This window comes from Mustela nivalis, assembly GCF_964662115.1.
Source record: "Mustela nivalis genome assembly, chromosome: 10".
Taxonomy (NCBI): domain Eukaryota; kingdom Metazoa; phylum Chordata; class Mammalia; order Carnivora; family Mustelidae; genus Mustela; species Mustela nivalis.
The window spans coordinates 110,962,673-110,976,467 of NC_139029.1; the positions used below are offsets into that span (position 1 = coordinate 110,962,673).

Consider the following 13,795-nt stretch of genomic DNA (forward strand, 5'->3'; position numbering starts at 1 on the left):
CCCCAGTTTCTAGGCAGAGAAATTGACACATAGGAATAGGAAGGGAGTCACTTAATGGCTCAGGGGCTGGCTGAGCTGGGACCAGAATCCAGGTGGCTTGGCTCCCAGCCTGGCTGACCACACTGCTACCCACATAGCCTGGGCTGACCCAAAACAAGCGGCCCATTGAGCAATTGCACAAACAACAATGAGTGATGGATGGTCAGAGCAAGAAACAGGCACAAAGCAACTGCAACCCCATCACTTCCTGGCCCCTAAATTTCCAGGCAAGACTGTAAATTTGTGGTTACTTAATTGAGTTTGGCCCTGCTTTCAAATATGGAAACTTTTTGTGGTCACTGCCAAAAGTAAAAGTCTGCCTTGTAGTAATGAGGCTGGAGAGTGTCTTTGAACTCTGTACCTGGTTCTAATAAGGTGGTGGTAGTGGATTTAAGACTGGAAAGACATAGTCAACAGATCAGCATTACCTCGTCCTGGGAGGGCTTTGGTGAAACAAGAAAATATAGATTTTTGAGGCTCCTCATCTGTGGACCTGTCCTCCTACCTCAGATTTAGCTAGCAAGGGATGGTTGTGATCAATGGAGTTCACTTAGAACCAACTTAGATGACCAAGTCTTATTCTACCCTCTTCCTCAAATTTGCCATGGAACAGTAGCCCAAATTTGCAGTTCCCCCCATAGCTGAAGCCCAGGCCAAATGGCTCTGCTTGCCAGCTTGTGCTGTTGGTCCTGGGTGTGCCTCCTGCAAGACACTCTGACCTTCTCGGCCTTGGCACAGCCCTAAATCAACTCTAAACCTTGGGTGTCCCAGGAGATATAGCTACCCGTCTAGGCAGTTTCCTGTTTCAGACGTCCATTTTCTAGTCCTGAGCAGGGTAATTCCAAAATGTCTATGCTCCACCCTTGCCATTTAGAGACTAAGGACCTCAGGAAGTATTAAGGGGAAAAGTTGACTGTGGTACAGTATTCGTTCTTAAGGAGGCCTAATGGGCACAATTTAGACAATAAACATTTTGAATATGCAGATCAGGTGCCACGATGCTAGGAATCTAAATTAAAATTCAGGATTTCTTTAGTCAGGTTATAGCAGGGGCTGGCCCCATTTTGTGTTTGTCACAAAGAGGTATTGATTAAATAGCTCTTCTTAGTTCACAGTCTCCTAATATTTATTTGTTTATTCAATAAATATGGAAGGTCTGCTATATGCTGAAGTTTATGCCCTAGCCCATTGTTCCTCACAGAGCACACATGTGAGCTGTTATATAATATAGTTTCATGTATTTTACTCAAGTGTAAGATCCTTTTTTTTTTTTTAAGATTTTTAAAATTTATTTGACACACACAGAGAGAGCACAAGTAGGCAGAGAGCCAGGCAGAGAGAGAGAGGGGAAGCAGGCTCCCAGGACCCTGAGATCATGACCTGAGCCAAAGACAGAGGCTTTAACCCACTGAGCCACCCCGGCACCCCTAAAGTGTGAGATCCTTGATGCCTGGAATTATGTCTTATTCATTTCTGTGTCCCCAATATCAATGAGCACAGTACCTTGCACATAGTAGGGACTCAAATATTTGAATTGAATTATGTTGTGATGCTGTTAAAACGCACTAATAAAACAGCGATACTTAACTTTTTTCTATTGGGCTGAGGCATACATGTCATCATTGTGCAAGTAAGTAAGTACTGAGTGTTAAAAGAGAAGGGTATGTTCATTCCACATGTGACGGAAGACGACTGCAAAACTGGGTGGAGACTTGCTCTGTAAGAAGCACTGTTAATTTTCCTCTGGTCAGTCCAGAATGACCGCGAAGAGTAACTAGAATTTCAGTCTTCTACTTCGAAAGTATTTTCACCCTTCTCACTTTTCCAGAATTACCCGCCTCTTTCTGCTTCTTCCCAAAGGGTTGTACCCAACTGACTCTGCCCCAAAGTCTCAAGAGTCTCTGGATCCCTCCAGCACCGCTCCAAGAACTCTCCAGATCAGAGGCCTCAAAAACACTGGCCAGGAAAACACGGGGTCACACGCGGGGCAGGCGCCAAACTGGCCAGAGCCAGGGGAGAGGCGCTAAAGGCGGGGCTGCTATGGGGCGGGACGGGGCGGGGCGGGGCCGGGCAGGAGGAGGCCTGGGGGCGGCTTGGGTGTCACCACCAACCCGCTCCGGCCGGAAACTGGCGCTAGTTTCCGGCCGGACGGCCGAAAGCCACCGATCCTGAACCAGCCGCCGGAGTCGGAGTGGCGACGGGGTGTGGAGCAGGCAAAAAACCACTGGGGGAGGCCAGTCCTGATCAGTGCCGTCTGGCTCCAGCTCCTGATCCTGTGCGGAGCAACAGCCGCGGTCGCAGTCTCCGCCACCGCCTCCGCCTCCATCGTCGTCGGGGGAGGGGCCAGCCGGACCCCGGGGTCACAGCCGAGGAATGAGGAGAGGCGGCCGGGCCCCGCGCTCCGCCCCGGCCTAGGGCCTTGCCCCGGGAGTCGCGAGGGTAACGGAGCCCCCTGCCCTGTCACCCTCCCCCCCGTCTGCTCCCGCCCCTCCCGTCTCTTGAGACTCCCAAACTCCGACCCTCTGATCTGCACTGTCCCCCTTCTCCTTTCTGATTATATTTCACCCGGAGCCACCGCCTCCCGGCACCCCCTCCTCGCCCCGACTGTGCCTTGCTTCGTCCCAACCTTTTCCCCGTTACTTCTCCCTTTCACCTGCGTCCCGTGTTCCTCGCTCCCACCCCGGTTCCTGGCTTCTCTTCCTAAGCTGTGCTGGGCAGTTTGGACGGTCGCCCCCTTGTCAGCGAGACTTTCGGGGAGGGATGGTGGAGTTTTAAGGTGGTTAAGAGTGCGGAGCCCCTGTCCTATCCCTGTAGTAAGATAAAGTTCATTGTAAAGTCTGAGTATAAAAGTGCAACGAAAAGAAAACAAGCTTGTTCTCCCCTGTAGATAGCCAAACTGAGGTGCGTCCAGGAATGGAGGAAGGGAGCGAAAAAGAATGTGTGTGTGTGTGAGAGAGAGAGGAGAGAGAGAGAGAGAGAAAAAAAAAAAGAGAGATCGATTGATTCTAGGGCAGGCTTACGAACTTTAGAAAAAAAGAAAAGTTGCCATGAGCCGATGGAAACTTTAGAAGCTGATGATGAGTAAGCCGGGGGCTGCGTGATCTCACTCCTCTTCTCATAATTACTAGGTTAACGGTGTGGCTCCGGTCGGGATGTAATGGGATTTGTTTACTGGGCCGGCGTATTTTTAGCTTCTCGGCTCACAAGGACCAGAGCTCCGAGTCTCTGAGTCTCCCTGAGTCTCTGACTCTTTCTCCGTCTCTTTCTCCGTCTCCCCGCCCGCCCGCTCCCTCTGTCTCGTCTAGGTAGTCTGTCTAAACTGGGTGGTTCCTCTGGGCACAAAACGGATAGGAAATTAAGTTGAAAGAAGTAGACTGGTGAAATTATATGTAAGAGAGTCTCCGCCACACTCTTCAGGGGGTTTCCTTTCGTAAATGCAAAAGCAAGAATTAGCAGAATTTGTTATTTTACTCATATTTTTATATAAGAATTTATTATTTTCCTCATTTTTATAACTATGTAAAATGCCTTTTAGAACAACCAGAAGCTGGTAATTTTTCAGTCTTTGGCTTGTCCTCTATATGTTTAGGAGGTCCTTGAGGAGGTTGGATCCTTTTGTCTTTCAGAATCTGTTTCCAAGGTGGAAAAGGGCAAGAAGAGGTAGTCGTGAGGCTAGTCCAAAAAGATAGCAAATCCTCAGTTTTTAAAAAAACATCTAGAAAATTTCTTTCCTAGTGAACGAGACTGCATTTCTTGTGGGGTGGAGAAGACAGCAGGAACAAACTGGGTGACTAGGGAGAATCAAACTTATAATTAAACATTTGCTGTGCATAATTTACAAATGAATACATTATAGGCAAACAATTATACTCTTTGTCCTCATTGTTTTTCTGAACAGTTCTTTTAAAGTTTAGGAACCAACCTGCTGTGCTAGTCTATTGATATTTTGAAGGCTGATCAGAACTGTAAAATAAATGAAATTGATGTTGCTTATCTGGAGTGTGAATGCCAGTCTTGTTCTAATTTCCACTCTTTACCCCGCATGCCTCAGAGCACTCCCTGAATAAGTGGCCAGTTACTATGTACTTAGTGATCGCAAATGAATACAAATATTAGCTCATGCTAGGAATAATTGAGAAGGTAAATATGCTGAAAAGATCTTCCAAAACTGGAATAGATTATCTTTCAATTTTTTTTCCATTTCGGATTATCAGCACCTTTCTGCCGATAATTATCCATTAACATGAATAATTTAGAATTGAACAGATATCCACTTTGGGCATTAAGCATTCAAGCAGGAAGGAAAGATGGAAGGAAGATAATTCCCAAACTTACTAATTTTTTGTTGTTGCCTGACTTATCCCTTTCATTTAATGCCAGAGACTCCCTTGTGGAAAAAAAAAATGTAAACCTTTGCCAGGGAAAGGGCTGTCTTCTGACTTGTATAAGGCAGATTGAACAGTAATGAATGGTAATTTTAGTTGGACTTGGTGGAGTTAGGTCACCAACAACTTGGAAATACTTCCTTAATCTCTTACTTTTGGGGACCCCTGTTGAAAAAAGATTGAATTTGGAGGGTAAGATCAAATTTTTAAAAATCACAATCCCCTTCCCTGAGTCTGTTTACTATTAATAATTGTTTTAATTTCTGAGTCAGTGGGTGCTGATGTTTTTTTTTTTTAAGATTATTTATTTATTTGACAGACAAAGATCACAAGTAGGCAGAGAGGGCAGGCAGAGAGAGAGAGGGAGGAGGATTTGTTTACTGGGCCGGCGTAACAATGTGCCTTCCCCTTTATATATACCACCTTCCACAGTTGGTAGCAGGCTCCCCGCTGAGCAGAGAGCTTGATATGGGGCTCAATCCCAAGACCCTGGGATCATGACCTGAGTCAAAGGCAGAGGCTTTAATCCCCTGAGCCACTCAGGTGCCCCGGTTGATGCTGATATTAGTGATGTCTGGGAAGTTCTAGTTATATCAATGAGATAAATTAGGGAAGATTTTGGAATCAGCAAAATTTGAAATGGAATTGGAGGTTGTGGATTAGAGTCATAAAGAGGCATGGCCTATGAAATTAGATAGAACTTGGTTCAAATCTTGATTATGGCATTTACTATGTGACCTTGGACAATTTACTTCTCCATCCTTATTTATAAAATATGTATGAGCATTCAAGCAAATTAAATAGTTATTCTTTGTTAGGAGTATAAGAAAAGAACAGTGTCCCCAGGCAGAAAGTGTATTTATGTCTATTTATATCAACTTCCTTTTACATTTATTATTTGGTGGCTGGTAGGGTGGGAATTGAAGCAGTTGAATAAGTAGGAATAAGCCTAGGGCAGCCTAATAGTCTGCCACTATTCCCATTTCTCAGAAATCGTTGTTTGGGGTTTCGAGATTCAATATATATTACCATATGATGGAGTAACAGTATTAAAAATAAAATTTTGGATTGTTATGGGGGCACTGTGGGCCAGTTGTAAAGTTTTCAAGCTTCTCAAGCATGCTCAAGCATGCCAAGGATCCTGGCAGATCCTTGTGAGGCTCCCTTCTTTTACCCAAACATTCATCCCATCAAGGAAGAATTTTGAGAAAGTGCTTCGAATTGTGGCTTCAGCAGCGTCTTCCTATGGAAACTTAGGAACTGTGAAATCTCAACAGCCCCTGAAAATTCAATTAATTAAAATCTGTGTAACTGGAATATAGATGCAGGACAGTTGTGTGAATGCCTGAACTCAGTTGATTTTTTAATATGAGAGAAGAAAGTTTTTTTTTTTTTAAAGATTTATTTATTTGAGAGAGAGAGAGAGAGCACCCGCAAGCACGAGCACAAGTGGGAATGGCAGTGGGGGAGGGAGAGAGAATCTCAAGCTGACTCCATACTGAGTGCCGAGTCTGACACAAGTGCAGAGTCTCACACAGGTCACACATGACCCTGAGATCATGACCTGAGCTGAAACCAAGAGTCAAATGGTCAACTGACTGAGCTACCCAGGTGCCTCTGGGCTTTGTTTTGTTTTTAAGTAAGGAATCTTTGCTGAATAATGATTGAGCATTCTTGTGGATTAAGCTGTCTCCAAGCTCCAGTGACAGGCTTTGGGAAGATAGAAAGGATATAAAGACAAGTGTCCTTGCCTTTGGGACAGGGGTGGGGTTGTGGAAGGTGGTATATATAAAGGGGAAGGCACATTGTTACAAGCTTTAACATTTAGGACACAACATATAAACAGAACCAAGTTTAATGTGCTGCAAATGGAATATGTAAAGGCTAGAAAACTAGAAGTAAGAGAATCTGTGAAATTAATTAGGGAAGATTTCTGAATCATCAAAATTTGAAATGGACTTGGAGGCTGTGGATTAGAGTCATAAGGAGGCATGGCCAATGGAGGTAGAACTTGGTTCAAGTCTGGACTGTGTGATCTTGGACAATTTACTTGTCCATCCTTATCTATGAAATATGTGTGAGCGTTCAAGTAAATGAAATAGCTATTCTGTGTTAAGAGTAAAAGAAACTGAAAGATCTTCCAGGCAAAAAGTATAGAATGTACAGTGTGCAGTGGTGGTATGAATGACTAAGTTGTGTTTGTTGGGGTAATAAATGAGAGGGACTGGAGAGAATGTGGGTGGTAAAATCATGGGTAGAGCAGGCAAGAGGGTGGAGGGGACTCAGAGGCCAGACTCTGTTGGGTGTTCATGGTAGGGTCAATAGAGTCATTGTAGGTCCTTGAACAAAGGATGAATTTAAAAAATGTTGGGCCTTCTGGTCCAGGAACTCAGGGGCAAAGAGTCAGGCAGGCACCGGTACATTGTAACTCTTCGGTTTCTCTTCTGGACCATCTTGGCCTAAAGGGATCATCCAGGAGACAGAGGATTCTTGTAAAGTTTTTGTCTTCACACTTTACTCACTATGCTGAGCTCTGTTTGTGCTTGTCTCACATTGTACTGTGGGCCTGTAGGCTGTGCCTGCCTTATCTTCAAGAGCTTATGGTAAGGACAGTATCATGTTTTAAGGGCATTAACTTCCAGTTCTCTCTGTTGTAGGGTACAGTAATGTTAAGTAATTCAGAATTTAATATGAAAATTTCTTGGTTTGAAAATGCATAATTTTCTTAAGCCAGATTTATTTTAATGTTTTGAGGATCATATTGATGTTGAAATGAATCTGTGTTTCTAAGCCTATATTATTACCTGATGGTGAGGAGTGTATATACTGATGGTGAAGAACAGTCAAACTTGGTTTAAAGATTATGCCTCAGAAATCCTGTAAATTGGGTAATTCATTTATGGATAATTAAGACTGGATTATATGAGTATGTTAATGAAGACCAGTTTCTTTTCAAAATCTGTGCAGGTCCATTGTGACCACTTAGGTTGTCTGCCTTATGCCTAAGCGATTTATAAATGATGTCTGTGTTATAGTCAGAGTGAGTGTTTACTCACAGTATCTGGAGGAATCCTATTTTGTTATGTTGCATCGATGAAGATGCAGGTGGCTTTTTCAGAGCACTTGGGCTTTGTAGAGGCTCTTCCAGATAGTGACTCTGCTGAAAAAGCTGTCAGGTTTTTCCTCCTGAAATTAAGTTGTTTGAAAATATGGCTAATTAAAAAAAAAAAAAAAAAAAAGGAATGAGGAGCAGTGTTCACATTTAATAAACAGGATCACATGCTTGTTCTTCCAACCTTGTTCTTTCAGTTGACTTGCTTTCTTTCATCCCTGCCTACCCTCTACCTTCTCACAGTCATTACCAAACTATGTGCTTATGATGTCATGAGCACAGGATTATTATTTACCTCTTGAGTCAGGAGATTGTAGTATTTTTGAGGGGAGATCAGAGGTGGAAGTCAGGAATCTTAATTTATATAGTTTAGTTCAGGATTATTTTCAACTGTGTTTTTTAGGTTTCTGTCTCATCTTTTTATTTCTCTAAGAAATAGTTTTGGATAGAAAAAATTACTGAGCTATTATTTTTGGTGACCTGCGTTGAGTTCAATTTTATGTTAGGTAATGTGGAGGATTAGGAAAAATGATTTTGTGCCTTTGAGGCGTTTACAGTCTAGTTGGGAATAAGGAGTATAGGAAGGAGTGAATACCTATTGAACCTCTAATATGCCAGACAAAGAAAAAAAAGAAGAAGAAAATGAGAAATTATATTATCGATTGCACAGTATAGATCTCATATTGTATGTCTTTGGGGACAAGAGCACTCAGGTAGTTATGAGTGCTATCACAGAGGAATTGTAACTTACTTCAGATCTTAAAAAAATAAAATTGTATCAAGTACAAGGGGTGAAGATGAAGCAGATAACAACAACAACAACAAAGTCATTTCATTTTGGAGCTGAGAAGGATCAAGCAAAAGCCTGGACTAGGCTTGGGTGTTCCTGGGGCAGTGATGAGACTGACCTGAGCAGGTTGGTTTAGTTGGTTTGGAGCTGTGTTTTAGAGGGGTCTTAAAAGGCAGGCTTATAAATTGAGATTTTTAAATCATAGAAAATAGTGAACCACTGTGAATTTTTGAGGATAGTAATAGCAATGTGATGATAGTAGAAACAGGTGGGCCGGGAGGGAAGGGAGATTGGCTCTTGGGTGTATGAGGTGATGAAACCTGAGCTAGAGTTGGGGTGTGGGTTGAGATAAGTAGAGAAAGAGGGAAAAAGAGATTGTTAAGTAAAAATTAAAGTCAGTGACGACTAGATGTAGCCGATGAAGGAGAGTGATCCATCAAGTATGACTTTAACATTTTAAGCTCGGGTTTCTGAGACATTAAGATCAGGAAATTAGGAAGAATTCCTCATTTTTTAGGGGAATTTGATGAGTTCAGTTTGAAAGGTATTGGATGTGAAGTAGGAATGAAACACCCAAGAGAAAGATGACCCATTTGTTAGATGAACCTGAAGCTGGTGGAGAGTAGAGGCAGGGGTTAGTATTTTTGGAAGCGCGGTTTTGTGGCTCCTGAGCATGGATGTGGGAGCTGTAGCCAAGGGAATGAATAAGCTCTCTCTGATGACTAGAGTTTAGGGAAAGAGCAAAAGACTGGGGATAGTGGTAGAGTGATAGACACTATTCTACACTCTTCGGGCCATCTTAATTGACTTCTTCTTTGTTCTTTCTCATTTTCTGTTCCTTTCCTCCCAATGCCAGCAAACCTCCCTTGAATGTCTCTTTCTGTCATAGGCACTGAGGAAACAGATGAGTCAGACAAGGTCTCTACCTACAGGGAGTTATGGGCCCAGGGGGAGGAGACAGATGCATAAATATATAGATGTCATGAAGTGTGGCTGTTGTTGAGATAGAAGTATGTAGGGGGGATGGTAGGGACCTAAAGGTCAGTTCTGCCTTGGGCGTGCAGAGGTTGGAAAGTGCCTCCGAGAAGAGATGACATTTGAGATGAGTCTTGAAAGATGAGTTAAGGGTGTAGCCTACAGAAGACAGGGAGAAGTACACTCCAGGCTGAGAAAACAACATGAGTAAAAGCTTAAAGGAACGAAACAGCCAGACTTCTTCAGGTAACTTTTAAGTAATGATTGTGGCTGGAGGACAGGGTTGGAGGGCAGGGATAAGGCTGGAGAAGTAGTTAAGGCTGATCATGGACAGCTTTAGCTTGTGCTCCAGTATGATGAGCATTTCAGGGTTTTTAAGCATTGAGTGGAGAATTAAGTTTCACGTTGTAGAAAGATTATTTTGTCAGTGGTGTAGGGCATACATTGGAGAGGAACAGAGCAAAATGCTTTTTAAGTACCTTTATTATGCTTAACAGTAACAGTTCTTATTGAGTGCTGGTATTTGTAGACTCATGGAATCAGAGAACTATAGGGACTGTTTTAGTCTCCCATTCATTTTCAGAGGACATACCTGAGATTTACTCAGGGTCACAGAAGTAGTTTTGTGATAGCTTCGTCTGGAATTCCATTTCCAGTGGCTATAATGTGGTTGGAGATTAATAAATATGATTTCACCTCGCTGATCCTCTCGTGTCCCATTCCAGTGTTTGTTACATCCTGCTACTCCTCATTGTGCTAGAAGACATTCCATTCCATTGTTGTTTTTACCAGTCCGAAGTGAATGGTGGCATTTTCCCAGGTCTGAATGAGGAAGATCTGCCCTGAGAGTACCTCAGGGAATAGGGCTTTTGAACTGAGGCAGTTGGGTGCCCTGGAGGGGAGGGAATAGGATGATAGGGTTATTCATCTTTAATGATGCAGATATAGAAGAATGTGAAGTTATTTATTTTACTGAATGTGCAGATGTAATTATCTCTCTTGCTAAGTTCCCTTCAAGTTCTTTAAAACTTAATTTTAAATTGTGCCAGTGAAACTTTGGTAGAAGAAATAAATTGGTTATTCACAAAAAGGATATTTATCTTAAAAAACAAGATTTGTTTATTACACTTGTATTCTAAGTCTTCCTTTCCTGTGTTTTTAATTTTATTGGAGATATATATATATCTCCAATTTTATATATACATTTTATATACAATTATATATATAAATTATATATACATTATATATATATAATACATATATATATATATATATATTTATTTTATTTTTTTTTTTTTAAAGCAAGCACTTGGCCCAACCTGGGGCCTGAACTTATGACACCCAGATCAAGAGTTGGATGTTCTACCGACTGAGCCAGCCAGGTGCCCCTTCATTGGGTTTTCATGAAGGGAAATTGTTTGGATTTGAAGTGCTAACTTTAAACTTGGGTTTTACGCTTTAGTCATTTTTCTGGAGAAGAACAGGACAGGATAGAAGGATATCTTAGAGATTCTTAGACTCCCCTGAGGAAAGTTGGGACACAAGGGGGTGTGGAAGGATGGGTACCTTTCTTTTTTTTTTTTTTTTTTAAGTTTTTTAAAATTTATTTGGCAGAGAGAGAGATCACAAGTGGGCGGAGAGGCAGGCAGAGAGAGAAGGGGAAGCAGCGTGCCCGCTGAGCAGAGAGCCGGATGCCGGCCTGATTCCAGGACCCTGAGACCATGAACTGAGCTGAAGGCAGCGGCTTAACCCCCTAAGCGACCCAGGCGCCCTGGGATGGGTACCTTTCACTGATAAGTCTTCCTCAAAACTTAACTAGTTATGATTTCTTTACTCTTTGCTCTGGGCTCTGTCCACATCTTCTTCAGAGATGGGCCTTAGTTTGGAAAATATCCACTTTAGCAGAATTGCCAATTCTTAATTCTTTCTCAAGTGGGCAAGGGTACATTTTGTTTTTGTTTGTGAGTGTTTTGGGGAGAGGAGGGGAGAGAGGAGGCACGGAATAACTACTCACAGTGAGTCTTTATCAGAATTCCTATGTATCTGGAAGTTTTCTTGGCTTTTTTGGGGGAGGTGGGGGGGGCGATGACTTTGTTACACTGGCATTTATGTTGTGTCGGATCGTGGTTATCGCTCCCCTCGGATATCTGATTTAGGATGGCAGTAAGAACTTACTTCTTGTCCATATCTGCCAGACTTCACCCCCACCCTGTTCTGAGTACCCTCTGTGCACTCTCTGAGGGATATGAAGGGTCTTGTTCTGTTGAAAGCTGAACTAATCAAGTGTTACCTGAAAGTTTGGGGGAACCATCTTGCTCCTCCTGACTGTTATTTTTGGGTTAGTGATTCCACTATTTTTCTATTCACCTGGCCCTTTCTTAATTTTAAAATTTTGAATAATAAGATATTTTGAATATTTAGAAAAGTCCAGGGGAGAAAAAATCCCAACATTTTGAGCACCTAACCCAAATTTAATGGATATTAACATTTTGTCATACTTGTCTTAGATCTCTAACTCTGTTTAAGATACAATGTTAAATATAGCTAAGTCCTACTATGCTTCCTTTCCCCTTTCCTCTTTCTTGGGAAATGACTACTGGTCTGATTTACTATCTGTCATTCAATTCCATGTTTTATACTTTTTTTTTTATATATTATGTATACACAAACAACATATAGTTTTGAAATCTTACATAAACAGAATTGTATTGTATGTATCCTTTTGCAGTTTTTTCCTCAACATTTTTTTTTCAGATATGTCTTCATGTAGATCTAATTTACTTAATCATCTAATCTTTAAGCCTCTTACCTCCATTGCCCTTTTCACTTGTCCTGTTAAAAAATATCCTACCTATCAAAGTCCCCGTTTAAGTCATATTGTCCATAAAAACTTTTCCGATTTTTTTTTTCCAACAGGATGTGATCTTTCCCACTTCTGAATTCTGTCATTTTATTCATACTTGTCTGTTTGTAGTTCTATATTTTTGTGTTTTTGTTATTTGTGCCCTTCGGATGCCATTTCTACTACACTATGAGCTCCTGGAATTTCTTTTATCTTCTGTGTCTCTCCTGGGGCTTGCCACAATAACTTATACATGGTAGGCATTTAGTCATATTAGTGACTAAATGGTTAATCAATGAATTAAAAAATAAAAATAAAAAAAATCCTTTGCACTGATGAACTGTTAGTTATGAGCATGATAATGGCCCCATTAAAATAGAGCTTATAAAGAAATATTCAGCAATGAAAATTAAATAAAATGCACATAATTGTCGAGAGTAGTCAAGACTAACTTCTTGCAAGAGATGAGCAAACATTCCCTGAGAAATGAAATGGGAATTGATTGGTGATATCATCCAATGAGGAAACTCCTGGGAATTGATCCTGATGGCATTTGTGAGGCGCTGCTCTCCTGTGGCCAGACTCATTTCACTAGCTATCAAATTCTGCTGTTGTCATCAAGGTCTTGACACCCTCACTGGCCATGGGATACTGGTGTTGAGAAAAAGCAGCCTTTCTGTTCACTTCATAAACACTGCTGGGAACCAGGAATTCTTTGGTACCTAAAGAAGAAAGCCTAATAGACACATTTGTACATATGTATGTATATATGTACGTATATGTTTAACACTTGCTTTTTTTTATTGAAACCAGATTGTATCTCCGCAGAATATTTTCATTCTAGAAGGTACAGTCCCAATATAACATTATTTCGGCCTCACAGAAGCTCTTCCCTCACTTGCCAAGTAGAAATTAAATATTAAGTGGAACTATATGAAATTGCAGTTTTGTAGGCAAAAGCAGTCAAATACTTTTGTATTTGCAGTTTTGTATGGTTAAACCATATTCATCCAGTCTTGACTTTCTCTTGGCGTTCTGCAGAACATTATCATGGACCTTTTCAAGGTGGATAATCCCAAATCCATTTATAATTCTAAAATGCATTTCTGAACTTTAATTTGTAACCAGTTTTTTTTTTTTTTGTAGTTATCTTAAGCTTCAAGTTTTTTGTAAAATGTTTGTATTTCTCAGCACATATTTAGTAGATACTGGAGAAGGTTGTCGGGGACTCTGTGAGGACTGTAGGCCAGAGATAAGCCTGTAATGAAAACTTTTGCTATCAGTAGCTGCATATAATGGATTGAGTTGGCTTTAAGGAGCATTCAGTTTCTTTGAGTTGAACCTCCAGCCCGAACTTCCTGCCACCCCCATATCGTCTCTTTAAGTCTTATAAGGGAGATCGGTGGTGGGGAAAAACTATGGAAGAGAAAATTACCTGATTTTATTACCTGACCCTTGATTTTATTTGGAGGCTTAACAGGGAAGATGGTATGAGCCCTAGCTCCTGGCACCAGCCTCTTACTTTATGGTTCTCTAAGCAGTTCTTAGGTTAAGGGGGCCTTGGGATGTGGGGTGGGGTGGGGGTAGTTGAGAGTGAAACAACAAAGAGATAGTGGGAGTTAGCAGATACTGTGGAATAGGATTGGGGAACA

At 41.6% G+C, this 13,795-nt stretch overlaps 1 protein-coding gene across 2 annotated transcripts in view; it reads left to right on the forward strand.

The window, feature by feature from the left end:
* Positions 1-2,097: 2,097 nt before the first annotated feature.
* OTUD7B (OTU deubiquitinase 7B) overlaps positions 2,098-13,795 on the forward strand; it is a 57,461-nt gene continuing 45,763 nt past the window's right edge. Inside the window, exon 1 of one of the 2 annotated variants that reach the window (XM_082685946.1) lies at positions 2,098-2,478. The gene's annotated coding sequence lies outside the window, so the exon portion shown is untranslated. The remainder of the gene's footprint in view (positions 2,479-13,795) is intronic. The other variant, XM_082685945.1, reaches the window with a different exon arrangement.